General features: G+C 38.3%; 1 long non-coding RNA gene across 1 annotated transcript in view; it reads left to right on the top strand.

The window, feature by feature from the left end:
- The window catches only part of LOC125095303 (uncharacterized), a 55,629-nt gene extending 39,266 nt beyond the window's left edge, over positions 1 to 16,363 (top strand). Inside the window, exon 3 of the long non-coding RNA XR_007125845.1 lies at positions 15,265 to 16,363. This is a non-coding gene — a long non-coding RNA (uncharacterized LOC125095303). The remainder of the gene's footprint in view (positions 1 to 15,264) is intronic.
- The last annotated feature ends 10,046 nt before the right edge of the window (positions 16,364 to 26,409 follow it).

Genomic DNA, 26,409 nt, shown 5'->3' with positions numbered 1-26,409 from the left:
ATCTTTAGTGGAAAGACAATGAACTTTGGAGGAAGATTGACATGGATTTTTCTGTTTTTCAGACATGGATTTGGGTCCTGGCTCTGCCACTTTCTCACTTTATAACTTTGGGAAAATAATTTAACTTTTCTGAGCCTCAATTTTTTTCAGCTATAAAGGCACCTAAAACTCCTACATTGTAGAATGCTGACATAGTACAGAGCAGAATAGATGCTCAGTATTGTCAACTATGTTCCCTTTGCCTAATACATAAATCCCAGCTCTTTTTGTAATGCACGTAATTTGACCCTTACCAAAGATTCAGTGGACAGAAAGCTCTGAAACTAACTCTGCATATAATAATAATTAAAAAGAGTTAGTACTATATACAAGTGATTATTCACTTCTACACTTCTAAATTCTTTCTTTATATGTGTATTTTTTTTTTTTAATTCTTCCCTCTCAGGGAAATACAGACACATGAGCACGAGCACACATGCGAGCGCGCACACATAAATACACACTTCGACACTTATTATTCATGAATTCAGCTAAATCATTTGCATTTGCGACAAGGAATGCCTTCCCGGATAGGTTATGCCTGCCTTTGTTTTTTCCCCAAGGCAGTAGAAACTGATAACTGGAAGGTCTTTTCACTGAGGAGGTAACTTCTTCCTACAACTTTACCACCCTTAATCAGAGGAGTGTACTTTCCGCTTACTCTTTTTCCCCTGAAGCAATTTAACTTCTTTGCCAAGTGGAGAAGCTTGATTTGCATACAGAAAACAAGGATACTTCCTTTCTCCCCAGCAGAGTGAAGCAGAAAGAGCAGAAGATTTGGACTGTCTAGAGTTCAAAGTTTTGCTTCGCCCCTCACATCAGATGTGAAATGTCAGAATAAATATTAAAAAAGTTAGACGTTTTGAGACTTACTCTTTTTTCTTCCACTAAAGATAGGGAAATGCTAAGTTCGGCTTTGTTGAGTTATTGAATTAAGTGAGATATCTTATATAAAGCTCCTGACATTGTATTAGTGACATGACAACCTACATCAGCTTCAGTTGAGTCTCATGATAAAGGCGTCTGCTCGTATAACAAAAATACCTTCTTCCTTTAGCTGTTGTGAAGCACAGAAGATGGGTAATTTGCTACAGTTGCTTAATAGGCTCCCAGAGAGTCTTGGGGCAGCTGCAGGATGAAGCTCAGGATTACTTGACAATGACTCAAACAGGGTCATGTTAGGACCAAGAGCCCCACTCCAAGCCACCGGTCTCTGGGATCATTCCGCTTTACACTTTTTTCTCCTGTTTTTGTTTTTTTTTTTTTTTTTTTTTTTTTTTTTTGTGATTCTCTCTTCCAGGCATTTCTCACTAGTTGTGGGGGAGGATAGAACTGTGGTTGAACTTGGGAAAGATAACAGCTGCCCCGCCGCTTGTTCCAGCTTGGATTCCATTATCCAGCCACCGATGGCTGAAAACTTGTCATAGTGGACATGGCTGTGTGGTTCTCTCCAAGCTCGGAGGCCTCAATGAATGTTTTGGCAGCATCAGCTTTGTCCACAATCTCAGAATTATCTAGAACATAAATTTTCAATAAACTCTGGTTCCCTTCTCTAATGCTCAATTGCTTCCTGTCATAAAATTGTGGATTAGGATAATCAGCAGGATTTCTTAAGAAAGAGCCATCAATATGTCTTCTTCAAAATAAACTTTATGAAGCTAAAGTGAAACTTTGCTTTAAAATGTTAACTGACCCATCACATAATTGTTATTTACTATATAACAGGCAATAGCGGTAATAGGCATCATGGGAGTCTTTATTACAGGCATAATATTTCCACGTTTTATACTTAACAAAATTGGGAAGATGCACTTCACATATTGGCAATATTTCATAATGTTCAAGGATGAAGTTTCCAGAACCAAACTACCTTTGCTTGAAACACAAGCTCTGCCGCTTACACACCATGTGGCGTTGGGCAACTTATTTAACCTCTGTGCATCATCTCCCTTATCTATAAAGTGTGCATCATAATTGGATGTTTGTGACTAGTAAGTAAATTAAGGCAAGTAAAGAGCTTAGAAGTGCCTGAGGAAGGCAATGCCCTCAATAAATGTTAGGTAGTGTTATTTTGTAATACTTCCCTCTATAAGTTTTACTCCTAGAATCCAGTTCTTTGATATTCTCTTTTTTAATATCATACTCATCCCATCCAACTTTCCTGAGTCCTCCCATGGAATGCTATCTAGGTCTGAGATCCTAGACTGTACCTCATGTTTACAACATTTCTAAGATAGCTGCTCCTGCCCCGATACTAGTCTCAAGGTGGAACCCATCACAGCTCTGTTTCCACCAAACTAGCAAGCTGCAGTGATGAATGATTAATCAGAATAGCTGGCATCCGGGGTTCTTACCTGCAGTCATGGGTGACCCGGCAGTTAGGTGGGATATACTCATGATGGCCCAGGAACATTCATCATCCTAGACTAGCCAGCTGGAAGTCAATGGCAGGGAAGTCTGGAAACAGTAGGTAAAATGGCCTTAATGTATTAAGGCTTACTCAGCATTAGGACTCCAGTTCCTGCCTGGGGAGAAATCCACAGGAATAAACCACTCTCTTCATTTGGAAAGATTAATGGGAACTGGGATACAATGTGGAAATCAGGAAGCTCGCTTTCCAGAACTAACAACAAGACAGAAACAGAGACAGGCTGAATTCCCATTTCTTGAACGGTGATTCATGAGGTTGTCCTGATTTAAGGTGAAATCTGCTCCACAGAGGCCTCTAGATTTGGTAGGAGGAAGACAGAAGAAGATGGAAGAAGTGCATCACCTGTAAAAACAAAAAGGAAAGGCTGAGTAAGGTATGTCTGGGGATACATCAACCTGTCTGGTTAAAAAGGCTTAGCCAATGATACATTTAGATTCTGAATTTGGAGAGCATGAAGTGCAAGGCTAAGAGCTTGATATGTCTCTTCTAGGAAGAAGGGAGCCATTACAATCTGGATCAAAGGGGTAGCATGAGGCAGGCAGGGTTTAGGAATGTTGTTTGCTTATATGCTGTAGAAATAAAATGTTCCGTATATTAAAGGTATGAATGGGGCGCCTGGGTGGCTCAGTGGGTTAAGCCACTGCCTTCGGCTCAGGTCATGATCTCGGGGTCCTGGGATCGAGGCCCGCATCGGACTCTCTGCTCAGCGGGAAGCCTGCTTCCCTCTCTCTCTCTCTCTGCCTGCCTCTCTGTCTACTTGTGATCTCTCTCTGTCAAATAAATAAATAAAATCTTCAAAAAAAAATAAATAAAGGTATGAAGGAACTGTGATAAACAATTTTGTCAATAGTCCAGGTTTGAGGAAAAAGTCTATGTTGGGTTGTTGAAGTGAAAATGAAGTCTTGAAGATACATTTGGATTTTAGCTAATATTCAGGATTTGTTAATATGAAAGCATAACCAAAATACAACTGTTAGTTTTTACTAATAAAGGAGTCCTTGAGAAGTAAATAAATCTTGTGTTTTTTTTTTGGGGGGGGTATTTAAGTTTACAAATAACTCTTATGCTAAAATAGCAAAACCCAAAATTTTGTATAATGATCAACAGGCAGCAAGGGTAAAGCAAAAAAGTGGAAGTTCATATATGTTAAATTGTTATGAGACACCATGAGGCAGGAGCTACTCTGTGACAGATTGAGTGAACAATGACCTTGAGTCTCCTGGTGACTCATAGATAAAGGGTTACCAGTGGTGTGCCGGTCCATTTCTAACTTGCCCATGACAGCTGAAGGAAACCTGTTTTTTGGTAACATTGTAAAATGGTTCTCTTCCCCTTTTTTTGGTATTGGCCCAAAGTAAACACGATAATCCCAAATACCTTGAAAAGGTATTTATTACTTTTGGCAGAACAGAAAAAATGTAATAAGAAGATGCCATGCATCAGATAAAGAGTGGTTTTTTGTTTTTGTTTTTGTTTTTTTTTTTCACTTTAAACTGTATAGAATGTCAGCTTCTTTTTCAACAGCTTCTCTGAGGGAAATATGTTGTTGGCCTCCAGAGAAAAGGAAAAAAAAAATTGGGAAGTAACTTATGGGCTTATGTAGCCAGTAATCAGTTTGCCTTCAAGCACCTGGACAAGTTTTAGATTGGTCTTTGTCATTGCCATTGCCATTGTCATTACTATGATGACGGGCATCAGCAGCAGACATGGAAGAAACAGGGAGTTACATTTCATGAATCACCCAATAATGGAAGGATTTAGGGCAGTGTTTCTCAAAAACTTCTTAACATAAAGAAGCTTAACATGTTAAGAAGCATAAGAAAGCTTTTTTTTTTTTAATTTTATTTATTTATTTGACAGACAGAGATCACAAGTAGGCAGAGAGACAGGCAGAGAGAGAGGAAGGGAAGCAGGCTCCCGGCCAAGCAGAGAGCCCGACACGGGGCTCGATCCCAGGACCCCGGGATCATGACCTGAGCCGAAGGCAGAGGCTTTAACCCACTGAGCCACCCAGGCGCCCCACATAAGAAAGCTTTTTAACGTAAATCAGACTCCTTTAGATTGGGCCCTGGCACCTGAATGTTTAATAAGATCCTCAAATGGTTTGAATCCAGGCTTAAATTAGAAAATTATCAGTTTATTGTTTTCTGACGTCATCCTCCCTTTTTGAATTTTTTCCTCCAGCTATGAATAATGACTTACTAGCGTGGAAACTCCATCTGAGACATTCAAAACTATCAATGCCAAATTATGTGTTTGTGTGCACATATGGGCACATTAATATATGAAACATACCTTGTTAACTGCTACATTATGCCATGCACAGAAGTGTGAACTGTATTGTACAGCTTCCTGTGTAAAGTTTTTAGCAATCAAAACAGGATAAGCCACGTAAGAATTACATTCCCAGGCTTTCTTGCAGGAGATTGAGGCCTTGCAACTAAATTCTGATCAGTGAAATAGACAGGAAATGGATGTGTACCATGTTTAATGTTAGTTCAGAAAATATCCTCCTAACCCTGCCTCTCATTTCAGAGACTTCAGTATGGAGGATCTTCATAGTCTGTGAGATAACCTTTCTTCCAGTATCCACTCTCTCTCTTCAAGTCCTTGAAGTTTTCAGATATTCCTAATGACTCCCCTGATACATAGGAACGTGAATTTTCCATACAGTACATTATTCTCTGTTTCCATCAATGTCACCCACCCTTCCAAGTGTAATTACCTTGGTTAAATTCCTCTGATGTCCTTGTTTATCAAGGTAAAGGCTAACTAGTCTGATAAGCTTAATGGGCATTGAGAGTTAATGGCTTAATTAGCTCTCATTATTTAATTAATATGTTAATTTCTCTCATTAATTAAATAATAAATGGATCTAAAGTAACCTCCTTAACTTGGGGCTCTTTGGATTCCTTTTCTGACTTTATTTCCAGTCCTAACTTGCATTAATGCTTTAGGCACATCTTTTGCTCCAGCCAAATAAATGAGTCTTCCCTGCTCATCATTTTATCCCCACTGTCTGTGTTTTCTCCCTGTTGGCTGGAATGCCCACTAAAACTTTTCTCCAAATATATTGCTTTCCCAGACTTCGTGGTTCACCTTCATTCTTAGACTATCCCTTGATAATCCCTGATCAAAGTCATCTCTCTGTCTCTTACTACTCGATTGTTCTAATAGTGTTTATTCAACAAAATATATGCTGTACAAATAAAATGTTCCAGGTAGTGGGGATACCAAGAGAATAAAAATCAAATCCCTGTCTTCCAGAAATAATGTGTCATGCCATGAATATAAGTAAACAACTATAATATAATGAAAGAAGCAATGATAGATAAGTGTGAGATTCAGTGGAGAAGTGTAATCTCTACTGATCAATTAACATGTAAGGTATATATGACTTTGCTATGCTAGGTATCTGTTGTGCATAGTTTTTTGTGTAGAGCTTCTATGTGTGAGAACTATAGGCTACACTTTATTAAACATGCTTGGAAATCTGATATGAAACTAATGAGAATCAGAAAAACAACAATGACAATAACAACAGAAAACCAGAGGATGTCTGAATACTAAAGAATATTAAGAGTAAGTAAGCATCAGGAGAGAAGGGGCTAGTTGGTGTGGGAGTGCTGATGTGCCAGTTTTGAGCTTAGAAGTCAAGAGGCTTTTCCCATTTCCAACAACCTCCTTGGAATCTGCCTCCATTGTATGAACAAGCCCAAACTAGCCTGCCGGATAATGAGACGGGAGGTTCAATAACCACTGTCATCCCTGATGAGAGCCAGTCCCCAGACACTCTGCCAGCTGACCAAAGATACAAGAGCAAGCCCAGCTTAGATCAGTGAAGTCTGGCACAGAGCCACAGAATGTCCCAACTGACAAAACAAAGCATTTTTTATTTAAGCTACTAAGTATAGAGGTGGTGTGTTACTCCACAAGCACTGAACACTGCCGTATACACTTGATCGGTGGTTAAAAAGACCTCATGTGGGAAGGGATGATGCAGTACTAATTGGAATGGGTAGCTCACATTTACTAAGCACTTACTATGTATGAATGACTGTATATATATGTACTGAATGTTATCATAATAAGGCATATATGTGTGTGTGCTCTGTAAACCACTCTAGTGGTACATACTCTTCTTTTTACAGCTAAGAAACTGAGAACTAAAGTAGCTAAAGAATCTAACAGGCAGCGTTCTAAGGGGCAAAGCCAACATTTAAAATCCCTCTTCTTAATCACCTCTGTCTCGATTCTACATTATATTTCCTCTCAATGAAAAGAGCAGATCAGAACCAGGACAGATGTGTGTTAGAATGCTCCTTTAATGTGCTTCTCGTGGGATGTCTCATTAATTCCTGTGGCCTCTTAATGAGTCATGTTAACCTTGATAACATCTTCAAAGTTCCCCTCCCAGTGTCTTTTCCAGTTCCTTAATCCAAAAGAGAGTTACTGATGAAAATTTCATGCCCATTGGCACGCCAGGGGGGAAGACTGTTGAACAGGCTGAGCTTGAGGTTCTTCAACACACAGTCACAAAGTTAGAACTATTCTGCCTGTGCCCAAGGCACTGGAGTTCATTAGGGTAATTCTGGAGCTCTGAGACAACCAGGTCATCATAGTGACGTTTCTCACAAGTAGGAACTAGCATACTGTGTAGGTCACCTCAGCGCTCAAAAATTAGTGTTCTATTTACTTTTTTTTTTTTTAAAGATTTTATTTATTTATTTGACAGAGAGAGATCACAAGTAGACGGAGAGGAAGGCAGAGAGAGAGAGAGAGAGGGAAGCAGGCTTCTCGCTGAGCAGAGAGCCCGATGTGGGACTCGATCCCAGGACCCTGAGATCATGACCTGAGCCGAAGGCAGCGGCTTAACCCACTGAGCCACCCAGGCACCCCTCTATTTACTTTTTAATGAGTAACCATATTGCTGGTGATAGTTACGCCTGTTTAAAGGAGTTTTCCAAAGGCATCCTTTGATGATGTTAGTCTAGGGGTTTTGTTACTGCTGAGTTTTTTGAGGAACAGTTTTTATATAGATGTACATGAATTTTGACAAACTTTTATAACCAGATAACCACGGGCTCAGTTAATATGTACAATATTTTCATCAACCCCAAATTTCCTAAATGTTCCTTTGTAGCCAATTCCCTCTCCTCACCCCAGTTTCTGGCAACCATTGATCTAATTTCTGTCCCTATAATTTTTCCTATTTTGGAATATCAGAAGCACATAGTTGCTTTCTCTGTCTGCCTTCTCCCTTAGCACAATGCTTTTGAAATGCACCCACATTATTATATAAATCAATAGTTTGGTGATTAGTATTTCATTTTATGATTGTATCACAAATTATTCATCTGTTCTACAGCTGAAGACATTTGAGTTGTTTCCAGTTTTTGGCAATTATGGGTAAAGCTGCTAGAAACATTCAAGTACAGATCTTTGGACATAAGTTTGTTGTTTTTTGTTTTTTGTTTTTTTCTTCTGCATAAACACCTAGTCATGAGATCGTTAGATCACATGGGGTATGGACTGACTGTTTGTGTCCCCCATATCCATATGTTGAAGCCCTAACCCCTAAAATAATGGTATTAGGAGGTGGGGCCCTGGGGAGGTGATTAGGTTTAGATAAGGGTAGAATCCCCATGATGAATTTGCTGCCCTTATGATAAGGGAAAAAGACGCCAGTGCTTCTTTCCTCTGTGTGAAGATAGAGCCAGAAGGCGGCCATCTGCAGGCTAGGAAGTGGGCTGAATCTGTCAACACCTTAATCTTGGACTTCCCAGCCTCCAGAACTATGAGAAACGAATGTCTGTTTCTTAAGCCACCCTGTCCATGGTGTTTTGTTATAGCAGCCCAAACTAACTGAGATATATGGTAAGTAGATATTTTGCCTAGGTTTTTGACATACTTACCTTTTAATATTTCTGTATGCTTTATCCATTATCTTTTTCTTGTACTTTAAATTCAAAATCTTTTTTGAAAGGAAGCTAAATATATTTTTATTATATTTTAATTTACCTTCCTTGCTTTATTAATGCTCAAAAACAGCTCCTTTAGACTCAGACATTGCTCTACTTCATAGCCAAATGTGTGATACATTCCATTTTTAAAGAAACAATTGTGAACTTATGCCTTCCAAAATATTTAATTTATAAACTGAAACTCACGCTTCATGCACTGAAAGCAAAGTAAATATCCTGTGAAGGACAGTGGCAGGCAGACTTAGTTGATGGAGAAATTTAAATAAATGTAAAATTTGTTCAGCTCTTCCTCATGATGGCTTGATTTAATCAATATGCCTGTAGTTGATTGCTGCCTTTTAATGTGCATATCGTATATCACATATAGAGTGAGGAGGAGGCACATCACTGTTGCACCTTGAAATATGAATAAACAGATAAAAACAGGAGAGAAAAGAAGGAAGGAGTTAGAAGGATGATTACAGCATTTTTCAGGAAGGTAGCCAGACAGGCTTTAAATATATTTTAGATCTATTGAATTAAACCATGAATGAGTCATTGTCTGGAAAATAATTTATATTTATAATAAAGTATTAACTTGTACCTTTTTGGCATAGGAATCAATTATATAATGTGTCCTGTAGAAATCCAAACAGAAAGTTTTTTACATTCCGTAAAGACAGGTAGGTAGAACTTTCCAGAAGGAAAGAATAACAGATACCATTAGAATAAATTTCACAGGTTTAAAATTGCATTAAATAGAAATGACGAATGTATCAATTAAGATATAGTCAAGATTCACGTTGCCCTAAAATAAGAGAAAAGCTGAATTGATCAATTGGAAGAATTCCTTGGGAAATTGTCATATTATCCTATTTAGCTCTAGGGCCCATGGAAGATATTAAACCTATCCTAGGCAGGATGGAGAAACAGGGTGATGGCTGGCATTGTGACAACCAGGGCCCTAGAGTCCCCAACTTATTTCTGAAGTGACGTCTGCTATCACTGGATCTATAGAGCTATTTTCTAAATGTCTCAGTAGATCTTGATGAAAATCTTTACAAGTTAATTAGTTATATTCTAGGGAGTGACATTTGCTTTTCCTTGAAATAAATTTGTTCCCCTAGCTGTATGCCAGCAGACAGGTCATCCATATGACAAGTTATGACGGTAGTCACAAAAACAGTAAGAACTTCTTACTACCTTTTTTGAGCAAGTACTTTTGTACCTTTATTTTTGTTGGACTCTGTACTACATTATTCCCATACATTATTTTTAATCATCAAAACCATGCTAGGAAGAAGGAATTGCAATTCTTACTTTGTAGATGAAAAATGAATTCCAGGGGTTGATAATTTGCCATAGATCAGTCAGGTTCATAGTACACAGTGTATTTGAATTGGGTACTCATGTTTGTCTCAGTTATTTCTGGGGGACACTGTTGATTTTATAGAAGAGCAATCATTTTACTCTTCATTTTTACTGACAGTCACCCTGAAATTATTCAAGTATTCAGTCTGCCTCAAATGATAGCACTCTAGTAACAGAACCCAGTGACTTTAAAGCATTAGGGGCACAACCTATATTGGATAGGATATATTGGATTGGATTGGATTGGATTGGATTGGATTGGATTGGATTGGATTGGGTTGGGTTGGATTGGATTGGATTGGATTGGATTGGGTTGGGTTGGATTGGATTGGATTGGCTTGGATAAGATATATTGGATAGGAAGTCATCATATAACTAAGATAGGCTCAACCAGATCAAAGAAAAATATGAATATTCAATTGTATTGCTTTCATATAAACAAGTAATTGATTACAAACAAGGAAGTGATTATAAACAAGGAAGATTCTGCCTTCATTGCCCTGGAGCAGACACCTTGTGACAATAAACAAAACTAGTCTAAGAGTGACTACAAGACTCCAAAGATGATTGTAAGGAACGAGCCAGAAGGAAAAATGGTCCTTGATATCACCTTTGGGTGACTGAGTCAACCAGCCTTTGAATACACCCTTGCCCTGAGCTTCTTGTTATCTGGAATAATAAAGTTATTTGTATCGAAGGCCAATTTGTCAGGTAGTCCATATAGCACCTTCCCTCAATAACTAATCTATGACCATTTCTATGCCCTATATAGAAACGTGTTAATTTGCAGTAATGTTTTGGAGAATCTCTATGAAAAAGAGCTAAAAATGTAGATGCAGCATGTGGCCTTTCTCAATAGTAAAGCAGCTTAAATAATAATTGCTTGCACAGGATTCTCATTTTATGATACTGTAAAGCCATATACGCATGTTTAGGGCCGTAACCATACATTACACTTTATTCCTGCACAGTGCTCTATGTAATTTGAAAGCAGTAGCAGAGAAATGATGAAGATTGCTCTCCTGGAGCAGAACTGCAATGAAGATATCCACTTCCTAAGTCCTAGTCACCAGTGGACCACCTAAGGTGAAAACGATAAATTAATTCATCTCGTAGCAGAGAGTGCCTTTCCTTGTCTTTAACTATATGCAGTTTATCCGCCATCATCTGTGGGAATGGATCACTGGACAACAAGCTATCCCCAGAAACATTTTCAGATAAGATGATGATTTTTCTCTAAAAATTGTATTTTTATGTAAACTGCAGCCCAAATATAGTCGATTTGCAGTTAGAGAACACATTCATCTCCAAATTATGCATCAAGATGCATCTGATAACCTTGAAAGTATATCTTTTTGGAAGGGTTTAGTGCCACTCTTAAATAGGTCTATATTTTTAAATATATTATGTTTCTGTGTAAAATATAACAAAATATGTGCAGCTATTAAAAACTTAAAATCAATGCTTCAAGTTTAATACCATAAAAATGAATTTCCATAAAATATGCATAACAGAGATATGGATACTGAAGATGAAAAAGCAGATCTTTTTTTTTTTTTTTTTGGTAAAATATAAAATGCTTATATCATCCTGATTTTTTTTTTTTCTTTTTCGGTACATAAAGCCCTTTTGCTTCTAAAACTGCTAATGCAGCTTTTTTCATTTCTCATTACTGTTTTCTAATTTTGAAAGTAATGACAGTATTGTAGACAGTCTTGGCAAATCAACTGAGCTAATCTTTTAATTGTCATAAGTAAGTGAATAAATTACAATTATTTCCTTTCCCATGTCAAGAAAGCCACAGGTTCTAGGTCTACACACCCCCTCATAGTCACGTGGATACTCACGTATATATTGGGAGAAAAACTCATTCAACAACTACATTTGCATAAATAACTGGAAGTTTTAAAATTGCATCACATTGTACATCAACATCTACCATTTACTTTGGACAGATTTTCAGTAAATCTATTCAGTTTTGTTTTCTAAAAGAGCTTGAATATGTAGAATTAGTCTTTCTCTTTTCTGGTTAAGAATTAAACACTGGTAAGCACCAGGAAAATTTAAGTTTCACCTATTATTTCATTAAATTCTGTTGGGAGAAGAAAGGTAACTGGATAGTATTTTTAAATCCCTGAATTGTGAGGATATTTATAAATCTTTTGAGAATATGCTGAACTCAGTCCTTCAGGCATTTTGTAGGATCATTCAGTAAAAGCCTTCTCACTAGAGAAGTAAAGGAGACATTATTTACCATCACTCTCACTCACAGATGCAAACTGAAGATGCCTCTCAGAGGCAGCCCAGAGAGGACAAATCCCATGTATTACCAAACTGCCAAATTCTGGTTAGAGCTTTTATTCCATGATTGGGAAACACAACTCCATACATGTGACTGGTATACAGTACAAAGAATATTCTGAGAATAGATTTTAGAAAAGTTTGATTATTTTATCAATCAAATATGCCCCAGTGGGGAAATTTATAGTTGTATTTTTGAAAATAGAGAAGGAGAATTACATCAAAGAGGTCAAACTTCTATTCTGTCTGACTGAGCAATTTTAATTGCAGTGAACTCTTTCCACGTTTCAGTAGATCTTTTGCCATTACAGAATTATGAAATTTTGAGATCTTTGCCTAAAACTCTTTATCTACATCAAGTTTTATTTATGTCAACCCTTTATTCATATCAAACATTAGCATGGTTTATCTCCTATTAACAAGGGAACTCAAGGGAACCAAGCAAAAAATGGAAAGATGAGGAGAGGTTCTGTTTCAGAATTGTGAAAGTGTGACATGAAGGAATCCTGTAGGACTAGGAATTTCTCTAATGCTTGAGAAATTTTTGTTTTGTGCTGTACTCTGCTCTAAGCATTTTGAATATATTAACTCAATTCAGAGTTCTATGAATTAAAGTTCATTGGTATACTTCTACCATCAATTAGAACTCATCTTGCAAATGAGCAAACTGAGACAGAGACCTTGTAAAATTGCTAATGATAAAACCAGAATTCAAATTCCAGACGACCACCTCCCAAGCCTATAGATTTAATCTAATGTTACCTAGTTATCTAAATTGGCCCCCATAAATCTTTCTTTACAAGTTAAATTTGACATATTGTGTAAAAAAATTAGAAAAAACTTATTTGTCCTTTTAATTCTTTTCAGTCCTCTTCTACTATTAAAAAAAAAAAGCAACATCTTTGTTTGGCATAATTTCAGAGTTTCTAGATACATTCTATGAGTTGAAGAACATGATATTCTCTTCCCTTGTTAGATGACACAGAAATATTCCTCTCAGAATATCTTCCTGGTGACAGTGCAGCCGTCCAGAACAAGAAAGTGGATTAAATATGCAAACCCTTCTGCCAGGTCAACAAAAGATACGTGATGGGTAGAGGGACATTTAGTGATGAATTTAAATCATTCTAACTACTGAATGCAAGATAGATCTTTGCCTACCATTCTTTGACGACTATTTTAATGTTACAATTAAATACCAAAGCTTATTCTGTTACCATCTCAAGTTTCTGACCTGTTTAGAAAGTTTGCTGGGAACAAATTATATTGCAGTTGCACTCACAGAAGTGAAGGATGTTGCCAATAATTACAGGTCATGTTTGTTGCCCATATGTATCGTATTGTTCAGTTAAAAGAAATGAAATATACCACATCTACAGAAATGAGATTATATAGCATGAATTTATTTACCTCTAAATGTGAAAAATGGGTGTGGGAAGAAAGATATGAATATATGTGAATTGGGGGGTTGTGTGGAAGTGAATTGGCATCAAAGGGAACAAGTTTCAGGAGGAAGACTAACAGTGGCTAAGTGTAGATTTAGAAGGTAGTGCGTTTTTTTGTTGGTGTGAGCATGCATGAGGAGAGCAGTGGAAATGAGAGTGAGCCCGGTTTTATTTCAGTCGTGTTTAAGGAAATAGGGAATGTGAGACCAAATGGAAATTGTGGAGCGAGGGTGAGGTGAGTCGAGAGACCATCTCAAGCTCAGGACCTCTGGCTAAGCTAATTTTTCTGTTGCCAACTATTCAGCCTTCCCGGAACACACCAGATACACAAAAACACCTCTGTACCTTTGATCAAACTGTTCCTTTAGCCTACAATTATCTTTTCTCTTCCCCTAGACTATTAAAAGTCATATACCCTTCAAGTTTCCACTTACCCTCCTCTCTATGAGTCATTTGCTAATAGTCCCCCAATTAAGCTTAATTATTCCATCACCTGCACTCCGCAGTAAGTGAAAGCTGCTAGAGTCAGGCTGTTCTGTCATGCTGAATGTGGTTAGCTGTTTGCACAGCTCTCTCTTTAGAGAGAACAGAGGTGGTGATTTTGCAACACTCCGTGGCACAGGCATGTGCTTTTGAATGATTTTTCTTGATAACATATGTTGGTCTGAGAGGAAGCAGTTTGAAAAGAGCTCTGGGACGAGATGTAAAGCTCCTGAAGGTAGAACATATCCAAAAAATTAAGTGGAAGGAAGATATTTCATCTAGAGTCAGCTCATTCGTGTAACATGGTACAGACATCATGGGTCTGGGATCACAGATTGGATCCTTGTTCTTGTAACATGGTACAGACATCATGGGTCTGGGATCACAGATTGGATTTTTGTGTGATCTATTAGTTTTCTCTGTTCCACAATCACAGACAGGACTCTCTCCATTCCGGCCAGCCCTTTTATGAATTTGTTCTCAGTAGAAGAGTGGAGACATAGGTCCCATGAATGAAAATAAAAACAAAAATGAGAAAAAGAGATTCAGTTTTCTGCCCTCTTCAGAACATAAATGTCTATTGAATATACTAAGGATTTCTTCATAAGAATCTAGTTTTGCTTTTTTTGTGTGTGTTAGATTTTATTTATTTATTTGAGAGAGAAGAGGGAGAGAGAGCATGAGAGGGAAGAAGGCCAGAGGGAGAAGCAGACTCCCATGAAGCTGGGAGCCTGATGCAGGACTCGAATCCAGGACTTTGGGATCATGACCTGAGTCAAAGGCAGTCGCTTAACCAACTGAGCCACCCAGATGCCCTCCAGTTTTGTCTTTAACTTTGGATTTTTTTGGGGGGATGATTTAAATGTTGGATGATTTAAAAAAAAATACATATTATCTCAGAGAAGCCAAAAAGAATTTCCATCAACTACACACTTACATAAGTATGTATTAAGTTACACGTAGCCCACTCTACTCCTGGACCAAGACGTTATTCAGGATGGACATTTTCTGGCTTATATCATCATTAGTTTGGGAATTGGAAAACTAACTCTCAGGGATAAGAAGGCACTCCTTTACTCTTAATGAATTATACCCTGGGCCCAACACAGGCCCAAAGCATCCTCCTCTCTGACATATTCAGTAGAAAAGCAACTTTTTTTCCCCCTTTTAGCATTATTAGACATGCAGAAGAAACCATGTTATTAAAACTGTTTCCTTTTTTTGTTCACAGAGCTACACTCCATTTTTGATTCCCTTGCAATTAAGAGAGGTATGATTGATTTCAAACTGATGGAATGTGAGTGGAGAGTTCATATTCCAGTTTCAGGCCAGGCCATTCGAAATTGACCACATAGTCCTTCTGGCTCTTTTCCTATCTTTTGACTGTATATCAAAAAGACAGGGCAACCTTGAAGATGATGAAGCCACCAGTCGCCTGGGTCACTGCATGAGACAAGCCGCATACCTCCTTCCTTCCCAGTCCAGACCCACATTAGACTGGTGTAAACAAGAAATAAATTACTGTGTTTAGCCACTGGAATTGTGGGGATTTTTTGTTTGTTTTTGTTTTTATTTGTTTGTTTGAATTGGAGTTAGTTTGCCTTAAAGAATAGACTCTCCAAAAAGCTTTCCTATTATGAACAGTAATTCTCAATCCGGGATAATTTTATTCCCCAAGGATCATTTGTCAGTATCTGGAGACATTTTTGATTGTTACAACTCGGTGGGGAGATGCTATTGGCATGCAGCGAGTGTAGAGCAGGGAAGATGCTACATCTTACAATATCCTGCAGTACACAGGATGACACCCCCACCACAAAGAAATGATCTAGTCCAACATGTGAATGGTGCCAAGGGTGACAAATCTTGCATTATGAGGGTAAGCATGAGAAAGTGTCAGGCTTATTAACTACTAGCTGTTGAAAAACATGTCTTTATCTCAATATTAGTTTCATTGCAAATATAACATGAGTTCTATAGTCTATAGTCTATTACAAATAGACTATACTAGTAAGTAGTGATCCCGACCTAACAGAATGTGAAATATTAGAGCATTCAGGGGGTGGCAGGAACCATTTATGGAAGTGGTAACTTCTTGGTATTCTGAGCTTCTCTTATGTTTGCTGCTGCTTAAAAATATTAGCCTAAAATAATTTTTATGCCAAAAAGGCATCTATTAGGGATGACATATTATTTTCCCCTTCAACTAATTTAACTTTCTAAAGTAGAACTCAATGATAGGGATAAAATAATATACCATAACAATTGCTGGGGCACCGGGGTGGCTTCGCTGGTTAAGCATCTGACTTGATTTCAGCTTAGATCATAATCTCAGGCCCATGTTGGGCTCCTCACTGGACATGAAGCCTGCTTAAAATTCTCTCTCCCTTCCCCCCTGCCCCTCCCATTCTCCCTCTCTCTCTAAAACAACAACAACAACAACAACAACAACAATAAAAAACAATTGCTAAATAAAACAAGTAATTTGAGTTTGTCATCAGAGGCTTCCCATCCCCCTGTTTTCCTGAACTCCAACTGCAATGCTTCTTTTCACGTGAGCGTGCATATGCAGAAATGGGTAGTGTCTAATGTCTTCATGATGCCCGACTCCTGAGGAACTGGCATCTCAGTGAAAAACCGTACTTGAGAAAATGGTCAAGCATCAATCCATATTTTCTGTCATCTGATAATGTCAATCCTTATGCATTTGATTATTCATGTCTCATTCTCGCAAAGCCTTGTACTCCAGTAAGCTGGTAACATAATAAACAAAATATAATACATATTAATGACTTCATGTTGTTTTTCTGCCCTGAATGTACTCACTTTTTAACGGAGTCATATTATTCCAGGAAGGCAATATACTGAGTTATGCAAACAGCCATGAACTGAGGAGATCCAGATTGTAGCCCTAGTTAGACAACTAATTAAGTAGAAAACTCAAAGTTAGACATTGACTTTTCGATATATCATTTTTGCTACTTGTTATACGAGGACAATTAACTGCTTGGTTTCTAAGCTTCCTTTTAATCAATTTGTTTGAGCATATATTTGTGCCATAAATACTTACAGAGTACTACTTCTCACAGAAGCTGTGCTAGAGCTGTGAGGCTAGGTGATGAGTAAATGCAAATATGGCCATTCTTCTAGAGTTCTCCCATGTTGTGTCACGTGGTAAGTACCTGACTAGAGTTACAAAAAAAAAAAAAAAAAAGTGCTATTGGTGACCAAAAGAAGGAAGATCTCTAAGTTCAGGAATCTAGGATGTCTTCCAGAAAAAGATAACAGTTGAATTTAGCATTGAGGATAATAAGTATAGGGATAGGGGAAAGGAATTAAATACCAGAAATGGTGTACAAAATGTTGACAAGAAATATTGGAATCATCGTTCTATAACTAGAGAATAGTGCAGTTTTACTAAGTTTTAAAATGTTTGTCTTAACTTATTAGAGCCGCCGTAATAAAATACCATAGTTTGGGTGGCTTAAACTACATACATTTATTTTCTTATGTTCTAGAAGCTAGAAGTCCAAGATCAAAGTATTGGCAGGTTTGGTATCTTCTCTTATTGGCTTATATAGATGGTCATCTTCTTCCTGTAACCCCATATGGCTTTTCCTCTGTGTGCAAACATGTTTGTGTCCAAATTGCCTCTTCTTCTTTTTTTTTTTTAAGATTTTATTTATTTATTTGACAGAGAGAGATCACAAGTAGGTAGAGAGGCAGGTAGAGAGAGAGAGGAGGAAGCAGGCTCCCCGCTAAGCAGAGAGCCTGATGTGGGGCTCAATCCCAGGACCCTGGGATCATGACCTGAGCCGAAGGCAGAGGCTTTAACCCACTGAGCCACCCAGGTGCCCCTCTTTTTTTCTTTTTTAATCTCCTTTTTTTTTTTTTAAGATTTTTATTTATTTATTTATTTATTTGACATAGAGAGAGAGAGAAAGATTACAAGTAGGCAGAGAGGCAGGCAGAGAGAGAAGGGGCAAAGCAGGCTCCCTGCTGAGCAGAGAGGCTGATGCAGGGCTCCATCCCAGGACCCTGAGATCATGACCTGAGCCAAAGGCAGAAGCTTAACCCACTGAGCCACCCAGGCGCCCCAAATTGCCTCTTCTTATAAGGACACAAGTCAGATTGGTTTAGGGCCCACCCTAACAATCTCATTTTAACATAATCATTTCTTTAAAGGCTTTATCTCCAAAAACAGATTCTGGTGTATTGGGAGTTAGGGCTTCAACACATCAATTTTGGGAGGATCCAGACCATAACAGTGTGTGAGTGGCCTTTGTCTGTAGGTCCCATTCAAGGATATAGAACAAGCTCTTCCTATCAATGAGTTGTACTTTAGAAAGTTAAATCAGGTGAAGGGAAACAGTATGTCACCCCAACATATGCGTCTTTGGCACCAACACTATTTTAAGCTGATTAATTTTCAGAAACAGCAAGTATAAGAGGTAACCTGAACATTGAGAAGTTATCCTTTCATAGGAGACATTCATAGGTTTAAGGAAAATCTCCATTTATAAGGTGTGTGTCCCTCTCTGTAGCAGGAGAAGGAGATAAGCAAAATTCTAGAAACTCTTGTGAGTGAAGAAGGAAGCAACAAATCTGCATGAAAACCATATCTTTGTTTACTGTGGTTTCCTGGTAACTCCCCATAAGTGGCCCCTGCCACTCTCAAGCCCCCAACATTTTTCTTTTGTCCTCAAAGATGATACCTAAGGTGGTGGCTTGGGCCCTTTCAGGGAATTACTCAGTTTTCCTGGGTATCTTCTATGTATACAAGAGCTATATATGTTATTAAACTTCTATTTTGCTCCTATTAATCTGTCTTTTTTTAAATAGGGGTGTCCTAGCCAAGAACCTAGAAGGGTAGAGATAAAATTATTTTTACTCCCTTATTCAGGCAACAGGAGGATAGTGGAGGTAAGAATGATAAGGTAATTATCTCTGAAGAGTAAAAGAGGAAGACACTGAGAATTTATTGGATGTGATTTGCAGAAGAGAAAGAAGAGTCAAACAATAGTGCACACTTTCCTGAGTTTGGGATCAGCAAATGGGATCCAGTGATTCTAGTATGGAAGTCAGAAGATGAATGGACACCTGTGGCATGTGATACCTTGGGTTCCAGGGACACTGAGATGGAGGTTCTGCCAGTTGTTAAGGAAGGTGACCAGGAAAAAAAAAAAAAAAAAAAAAAAAAAAGAAAGGTGACCAAGAGATGGTATAAGTAGTTAGAAGTGTGGGTTGGAAGGATGGGCCACCAGTTTAGAGGTGATAAAGACAACCTCAGAATGAGTCAGGTTGCCAACAGTTCCATGTGTGGGATGGAAAAGAAAATGGACCAGGACAGTGAATGACTATGTGAGGGATTCTGGCACTGCCATAAGAGAGTGTTTCAAAATGTTTCATGTCCTTCACACTGCCTGCAAAGGAGCTGCCATTTGTGCTCATACAGGAGGGAGGGCTGGCTGAGAGGAGTGGGCTCACGGAGACTTCATTAGCATCACAACCTAGCTTACTCTCTGACACTTCCCACAAAACCTAACATGGGGCAGAAAGAAATGGCCCATCCAGTGCTGATTTGGAGATTTTCTTTTAATTAAGAATTTCAGTGTAGAGTACATACATCCCAGAGATTTCTATCCAGGAGGCTTGAAGGCAGGCAGTTACCCTTCTGAACTCTGTTCTCTGGTTTCCCTCAGGGCAAGTGAAGTTTTCAATGGAAGTTCTTCTATCTGACCCCATTAACATTACCTTTCTAGATCTGGCATGAATAAAGTATTATTTTAGTCTGCTGGAGAATACATACTCTAGTCCATTTCAATTCCAGAAGATTTAGACTTTGGCCTTTGTTAGTCCCTGAAGCTCTATTACCTTAATTGTCTCATTCTGCCTTACTTGTTATGATATTCATGACGGAAAGTGGGTGCTTTCAAGCAGACGAATGCTGCCTTATCTCCCTGCTTTCCCACAAGCCTCCCATGTCTTCTCCTCCCCCCTTTCCTATCTTTGAATGCAATTTATTTTAAGTACCCTGAAGAGATGCTTCAAGTTGATACTAACTAGTTCTGATCTTTCCTGTCCCCCTCCACAAGCTCTGTAGGAAAACTCCAATTGCAAAAGAGCAAATAAACGTTACCAAATCTCTCAGGAAAGCTAAATAAATGGTCAGATGCTCAGGCAGCAAACTAAACTATCAGAATCCTCCCAGGCATACATCTGACTTTGACAATCTTCCTCTTCCTCTGACTCTCCTATGGAACTGACCTCTGGACACCAAGCCAAATTTATAAGTCTTTTCACACAGAGCCAGGATAGGTCATGATAACTGGAAGTCCCAGACTTGGATTACCAGAGAACATGAAAAACGGTATTCATCACTCAATTACAAGTTTAAGTGCTATGCAGACACCCTCAGGAGTTAAGATCAGCAGCTCTCCCCAAATTAGAATTGACAATGTATTCACTGCTGTATTTGAGTTTATCACTTTGGAGAACTGAATTATATGATGGCATTATTGAGAAAGTAACAAGATTAAAGCAATTGAGATGGACCAAAAGGGCAAGGTTTATGTATGGAAGGAAGGGCATGACTCTCTCTTGAAAACAAAAATCTACGTTTACTGACAACTATGAGATATGTACATTTCAAAGGTTGATTAAGATGTGGAGGGCACAAGAAAACAGTTCTTTCATAATTCAAGCTAAAACTGTAGAAGCCAGCAAATAGAAAAGAAGAATCCTAATGGGACCAATGTGTGTAAGTCACCAGCATGTTTTCCCTTAATGAAAACAAATGGACTTAAGCCAATACAGAGTATTTCTGCTCTTTTATACCAAACCATATGTTTCCAAATGCTTTATAATGACAATATTCCCCACCCCTCCAACACTAGATTAGAGCAACCTGTGTTGAATTGCTATTGAAGTGAACAGTCCTTGGGAAATGGAAAAGCTGTTCAGATCTAAGACGACATCCTAAGAAACAAATTCCTTTGTGGGAAAGCTGGAGAAATACGATGAGTGCAAAGTTTTCCACTATCTCTTGCATCACTGGAGTTGAACCCTCTCTATCCTTTATTCTTAATTGGCCGTAATAGCCTGGTCTGTTGGCCAGCCACAATAAATTCTCGGTTTGAAAACGAAAAAGCCAAACAAAACAAACAAACAAAAAAAACAAAAAACTATTACTCAAAGCAAATGAAAGTTCTCCCTGGGGAGAGGGGGAAAAAGAATGGTGTGGAACATGAAATTCTAAATAAAAATCCTTTTAAATTGTCTTGGATGTTGAAGTCGGGGAGAAGGGAGTGTAGCAAGTGGAGTTTGTGTGCTTTGCAAGCAGTTTCTGAAAATGACAATGCCAGGCCTATTTAACTCTTATAATTACCTGTCACCATGCTTCCAGGGACCTGCTGGAGACAAGGGAGCTGCACACCCGGCAGCGCAGTGCTGACTGAGATAAAAATTGGGGACATGCCTAGGGCTTGCTCATCCTGACTATGCTGTGTGGGGAGATATGCCCGCTGACAGAGTCCCCCGATAGATAAAGCAGTTAAGTGGCCCCAAGCAATAGCACCTATGCTCCAGGGTCAGAAGAAAGCATCAGACGAGCTTGAAGTCACCACCGAGCCACATCTATATTTAAATGCACTGCATTTTGGGGGGAAAAAAGTAGAAATCTCTGAAGTTGTGTCAGTTTGATTTATTGACTTGCATAAATCATCTTTTGTTGTAATGACCAGTTTTACTCTAGATTTAGAGGCTCTGCATGGCCTCCTGCTTTCCCTTCCACGACTGCCCGCCCAGTTGTCTACTGAGGAAGCAGAGAGATTTCCCAGAGCGCTGGATCTCACTCCTTAGACATGTGTGACCACTTTCAGGGCTCAACTACACATCCAACTTTTGATCTTGAGTACATTTCCTTTTAAAAGATACCACTCTTGCAAACGGAAGGTGATCTGGGGGGATTCAGGGCAATCCAAGCCCTCTGAATTTACCTTTATGACATGAATTAAATGAAAGGCTCCAATGCCGGAATCAGAAGACTTGATTTTAAGATATGCTTTCCATCTCAATAGGATGAGTTCAGAGGGAAAAAAAAATCACTTCTCTCGGTTTCTTCATTTATAAAACGTGAAGTATAATCTTTTGTCTCTCTATTGCTGAAGTTGGCTGCTGAGTATAAATGAGATACTATAAGTGAAATCATATTTTGATCTCTAAAGCACTATGCAAGCTATAATGTGACAATAATGGCAGGGATATGCCCTGCTTCCTGGCAAGCAGCAAAGGCAGAGATAACAGGGAGACCTCCCTTGTTGTGCTGTACAGCTGTTTTGCCATTTGGATATATTAACCTTTTGTTCCAAATTAAAAAGTTAAGGTGGATTGTTTTTATAAGTAGTGGCGATACAATTTAATATACCATGAGCTTATAGTATTTATGTGTGTTGATTCATATATTTATTTACTCACTTATTTATTTGTTCTCTGGTGTATTTTTAGCCCACCAGGGACCTCATATCCTTTGATCAAGTCCCTCTCACACCATACTAGGTCTTTGTTCAAGATTACATAAAAATTTAGCTTCTGAATAGAGTCATCAGCTACCTAGACAAGAGACTCAGTAGGAGGCCTGTTTATTATACTCAATGATAGTCCTTTTGCAATAAGTTACAAGGAGATGGGATTTATAGAGGATCCTTTTGAATCTATGTATTTAGAAGAATAAATAAAAGAAGGCATGTCAACAACAATTTGTGACATGGGTACAAAGAAAATAGAGAACCTTATATGGGCTTGTTTTCCATCATGTGGCTATCTGGTTTTGCCTTTCGGTCTTCATCTAATTTGGATATGACCTTGTTTTGCATTGAACTGATATGGAAGGTATTATTATAATAAATGCACCAAAAGAATTAGGTTGCAAAACTTCAGATACCGAGGAAGCTGTGCAGGTGGCTTTGCTACAGCCAGGGTTTCCGTAGGCAAATGATCCAGTCACACTTTTCCATTGACTGGTAATACATAAACTAGTGAGTTCAGACGATCAGCATATTTTCAGAAGGATGGGATATAGATAGTGCCGCCAAAATAAGATGAACTTCTGAGCCAAATCAATTACTGTCTGTAAAGTATCCACGTGGTTGAAATTTGACAAGAGTATACAACTTGATCAGAATTCATATTGGCTTCTTGAAGAGTTGTATGCATTTTTATTGCACACTAGAGATACAATAAAACCATAGCTTAGAAATTACTAGAATATAAGCAATTAAGTGGACTGAAAATAAGATGACGACTATAGCAGGCATCTATTGAGTTGACAGAAGGGAAGGAAAAAACATTTCTTTGGTTTGATACTAGATTTTTTATGTCAATAAAATCAAATGACCAACAGTTGGCATTAGAAGAACCTGGTTAAATCCATTAAATCCAACTGATGCTCATCTTAAGATGGTACGCATGCATCAACAGGACATGCGTAACCTTCAGAAATCACAGCCAAATTCTGATCCTTCAGACTTTTTCTGTCAAGGATCACCATCCTTGACATCCATCCACCCAACCATCAAGCTCTGCTCCATCTAAGGGAATGTTTTGAGACTATCATACTCACACACGGATAGAGGAAATTGATAGTGGCCAATCTGGAAACAAGATAGCAGAAGCGGTATTGATATAATAAGAAAGAATTATCTGTAACTTACTATATTAATAACAATCATTAATGAATAATTAATTAATACAAAAAAAAACCCCTGAGTCTTCTTGTAGAGTAAATAATTAGCTTAAGGGTAACTCTCCCTTAAAATATGGATGTAACTATATTACGTCTAAGGTTGAAGAACAAACTTGCAACATTAGGGTATCAGGGCAACACTACCTTTGTTCAGGTACCACTGTGTACTCTGTAATCTGCATCCCCCACTAATATGGAGCAGAACTCATAGTCAAGTGGGATAGGTAAAAAAAAAAATCTACCGAAAGCTCCAAATACTGATTTGAATCCTGCTGACCACACATTGACTTTTTAGCACTTAGTATGGTAGTAGGCACTCAGTATGTATTTCCGGGAATCAATACCTTACCTTGGTCTCTATCCAAACTGCAGATGAATCATTTTATATTTTATTCCTTTGCATTGGAATGGCTATATCAATCACAAAGCATTTTTACAACCACAGCTCGGATGTGTTGCTCAAAAATTCTGGCTTTAAAATACAGAAGTTTTACGACCCCCAAAATCATATTCTTGAATTGTTTCTAATGCCTCAGCTGGGTTTTTCCACTTCCTTGTGCTCTATCAGATTCTGAACAACATAGAACACGTCAGTTGTTTCACTTTCCTTGAATGTGATAATGATGTGCAAAAGACCCTCCACCTATGAACACCTGCAAATGATTGATGTAGTTGCAGAAGGGAAAATTGATTGTTGTCATTTCCTGGGTTGAGTGTTAGTTGGACGATGTCTCTATTCCCCCCTATTAAAGGATCCCTCAGCTGCTGTGGCTGGGGTTAAAATTCTTTCTTTGCAAACAACTGCTCCATTTCCAGGGTATTGCTGTGTATCTCTTTTTGTATGCTTTACGTGTTGATTGTAATAGAAAAATCTCAGTGTCAAATGATACCAGGAATAAGAAGTAGAACTCACGACATATTTCTTTTCTTTGCACAGCCTGTCTCCGTTTCTCTGGCACCTCTTGTTCATTTTGCCAAAGACTTATATTGTCCTGCTGAAGTGTATTCTTAGGTGACTATTCTCTTTATTGTGGTTCTTATTTTCAGTTTGCCACGAATGGGAAGTCATCATGCTGCTAGGTAGGTATTACTTCGTTCATGAATAGGGTTACTGTGTGGGAAGGATAGAGTAAAGAGAATGCAGCAACAAGAGGGAAAAATGCTTTCTATATATGTTTTCGTTTTCTCTGCTGATTACTTTCAAAGCCTCTGAGCTCACATTGTGACCTCTGATTTAGGCATGTTTTTGTGGTGCTACGTTGATTGAGACACTGCTGTGTTGGGTTGACTTTTCTTCCAGCTGAGATGGTAAAGCACAGCAGTACAATAGAACAGAATTGGAATTAAGGAGCATGCAAATTGTGTAAGTCAGGTCCATGGGCAGACAATAGCCCTTCACTCTGGCTGTAGTTGATAACCTAGTGAAGGAAGGCTGTCGCTTGATTGGATTAAACCTGCTACTGCACAGGCACAAAAGGCCAAAATTAAACAGAATTGTCTCTGAAACAAAGGGAGAGTTTCTGAAAATAGCTAGAGAAAGGGCACATTTTCTCTAAACCCTTCTGCAATGGGAAGAGCTGCTCCCAAAAGAGCTTGCAGAATCATTGGGATATATATTTGAAAATAAATTTGTTCTTTGACCAAGGATAACTTAATGAAGTAAACTTGGGTCAAGCAATGGAAATAATGTTCCATAAGGGAAACAAAACACTGTTTCATATGGGGAAAAAAGGAGCTTGCTTGGTTAGCAACTTAAAGAATTTCAATGCCATGAGAAGTTCTGCCACTCATCCCAAAGGATATTTTAAATTCCCCACAGTACAACCTTTCGGCTTGGGCTTGATTCGTATAGGCTCTTGGAGCTTAGACATTTCACAAGGTCCTTTAAAACAGGTCTAGACTTATGGAAAAAGACAGAGATTGCCTGAGGAGGATAAATTGAAGAATGATCGAGTAAAAAGTAAATTTAAGAGTCAGAATAAATAAAATGAAGATGACCTATGATTTAATCAACCCAATTATTTTTTTTTTAAAAATCAGTAAACTCTTAAATATTGGCGTTGTAGTAAACACTTCACATATGTCATCGTATTGGGTCCTTACAACATAATTGCATGTGACTACTATTGTTTCCATTGCACATATTAGACATTGGATTAGGGCAATGTTAGATGTTAATTCAATAATTTATATAAGATTACACAGTCAGTGAATGTCAGAGATAAAGGTCAAACACAGCCCATACTGGAACGCCCATACTCTTGATCACTGCACTATCATTTCCCAAAATGAGATCTGCAGAATTGAGTCCTTAGAAGCAGTCTGCTGAGAAATCTCTAACAAATTAAAGAATCACTGTAAGCAATAACCTGTATAACCTGTATTTCACCCTACCTCCCACCTTGATGTGTCGCATAGGATATTTATTAAAGCACTGAAAGTTCTGAAGTTAACAAATCTATTATACTTTTTAGAATCCAACATTTCCCCAGTATAATTGGTAAAAAAAAGTCTTCTTTATAGCACCAACCAGAAGCATCCTCATTTTCCTATGCTGTTGGTCAATGATTCTCTGTTTAAAGAAAGATGTGTCAAGTGTCTCCAAGTCAAAGTCAATGTTTTAGATTTTGTTCA

This window comes from Lutra lutra, chromosome 3 (assembly GCF_902655055.1).
Source record: "Lutra lutra chromosome 3, mLutLut1.2, whole genome shotgun sequence".
Taxonomy (NCBI): Eukaryota; Metazoa; Chordata; class Mammalia; order Carnivora; family Mustelidae; genus Lutra; species Lutra lutra.
The sequence above is the reverse complement of the archived record's forward strand: the minus strand, read 5'-3'. Positions and strand labels throughout refer to the sequence as shown.